A 2,463-nucleotide genomic window follows, 5' to 3' on the forward strand; every position below is an offset into this window, starting at 1 on the left:
TGTTCATCTCTGTTTGTTTGTTCTTTAATTCTCCTAGGTCTTTGTTAAACTTTTCTTGTATATTCTCAATCTTTGCATCGGCAGGCGGACGCGCAACCACTGCGCCACCAGGGAAGCCCTGTCTTCATTTCTTTTAATTCTTTTTTCTTTATTCTGTTCTGCGGCAGTGAATTCCACCATTTTGTCTTCCAGGTCACTTATCCGTTCTTCTGCCTCAGTTATTCCTGCTATTGATTCCTTGTAGTGCATTTTTCATTTCAGTTATTGTATTGTTCATCTCTGTTTGTTTGTTCTTTAATTCTCCTAGGTCTTTGTTAAACTTTTCTTGTATATTCTCAATCTTTGCCTCCATTCTGTTTCCAAGGTCCTGGATCATCTTCACTATCATTATTCTGAATTCTTTTTCTGGAGGGTTGCCTATATCTACTTCATTTAGTTGTTTTTCTGGGGTTTTATCTTGTTCCTTCATCTGGTAACATAGTCCTCTGCCTTTTCATTTTGTCTGTTTTTCTGTGAATGTGGTTTTCCTTCCACAGGCTGCAGAATTGTAGTTCTTCTTGCTTCTGCTGTCTGCCCTCTGGTCCAAATTAGTCTTAATTTGGCTATATTTTGTAGACATTATGGTAATTTTAGAGAGAAAAAGATTGTTTCAATAGATATTAAATTCTAGTTTTGTTACTTGAGGTCTGTATTTACTAAGATTCACTTCCCAGATAGCTCCTTATTGTTATATTACTGTAAAGTTTAATTGAATTATTAGAAGAGCTCTACATTTGTTTCTGAAGGTTATCTCAGTAATCTATCTTTGGATGAAGATCAGATGCTGCATGACCTGCAATGAGAAGATTATGCATACTGGAAAAAAATATAATTTAAAGGACTACCTCCAACCTAGATGGAAGGACCCTTATCAGGTACTGCTGACTAGCTCACGCATAGTGAAACTGAAGGGAATTGACTCTTGGGTTAGTATTTCCCGGTTAGAAAGGGTCCCTGCACTGGACTGGTCTATAGAGAGGACTGCTGACTTCAAAATCACCTTTAAACAACACTCAAACTGACTAGTAACTACACCTACACCCGGATGAGAAGATCACAACATCAGAAGTAGGCATCTATCCCAAGATGCCAGACTTGACCCATATGATTATTTATAGTGTTTTCTTAATTTCTTGGACTTTTGTATATGAATAAAATGTTTTTGTTCTATCATGAGCACAATCTTGTGCAGAATTTAAACAAATTAATCCAGTTGTTGGGTTTATGGTCAATTACCTATATCCAGTACTTCTGGGTTACCTTGGTGGATTTCTCCACTCCAAAGCTCTAATTGGATGGCTCTTAGGAAATTATTCTAGAAGAAAGACGTTATAGTTTGCTTGGGCCACTATTGATATTACTAGATGGAACTCCCGTACTTGGGCCATCAGTCATACTTGCTTTGACTGTGGCCACAAATATGAATTTTCTTTAAAGTTACTCAAGCTCAATAAGAACAAAGATCTAGATTTTGGCCAAAGAATATAACCTGTCTCAGTTGTGGGGTGGATTTATATGGCTAACACCAGGCTACAGTCTTTTAAGTTTAAAGGCCTCCCTCATGTTGGGACAGTTAAACCATACTAAGGATAATCAGTCTAATATACTAGGAAATTGGGCTGGGTGCCTTATGAACAATGCCAATATATCATTTCCCTTAAAGATAAAGATTGGTATGGAACAGACTAAGTCAGACAACCTGGGGATACTGGGCTGCACCTAATGGAAGTTGGTGGCTTAAATATTTAGTTATAATCTTATTAATGCTACTAGCTATAATACTTGTATTCTTCCTATTTTACAGGATTTTGGTTTCTTGCATTACCAAATGATTAGCTGAGCCTCTAATAAAATGATACTAGGCAGCTTGAAACAATTGACCAAATGTATAGTTCTATATAAGATCAATGACTGTGATAGTGTAACTCTAGAGATAGGAAGAAGCAACAAGAGAGAATCTCATCCTGGACCATAACAGACTAGTAAGACAGGTGGTCCAGAGACCTTTGGCTACTGTTAACAGGGCAAGTCCAGTAATAGCACACTGAGTGGCCTATCAACGAAATCCTCCCCTGACCTGGGAATGAGCATTCCTAGCACTGTGGGACAAATTGGTCATGAAATGCCTTCCAAACCATGGTCAAACTTATGACTATGAGGTGGCACTGCCAACTAAAGAATGTCACTTGCCATCTGGTTCTTCAGTTGCTAACCTTTAACACACCCTGAAAGGAGTTCAGGGTGGTAATCAGGAATGAGGCATTCTGTGCTCTGGGAAAAACTGGCAGAACAGGCCTTCAGATAGTTAGATACTTTCAGGAGAAAATTTTATGAACCCAATTTCTTGCATCTAGAAAAGAACTAAAATCATTGATGGAGACATCTGCTCCTTGTGACTAACAGCAACCTTCTTGTGACTAGCAG

This window comes from Physeter macrocephalus, chromosome 10, assembly GCF_002837175.3.
Source record: "Physeter macrocephalus isolate SW-GA chromosome 10, ASM283717v5, whole genome shotgun sequence".
NCBI lineage: Eukaryota > Metazoa > Chordata > Mammalia > Artiodactyla > Physeteridae > Physeter > Physeter macrocephalus.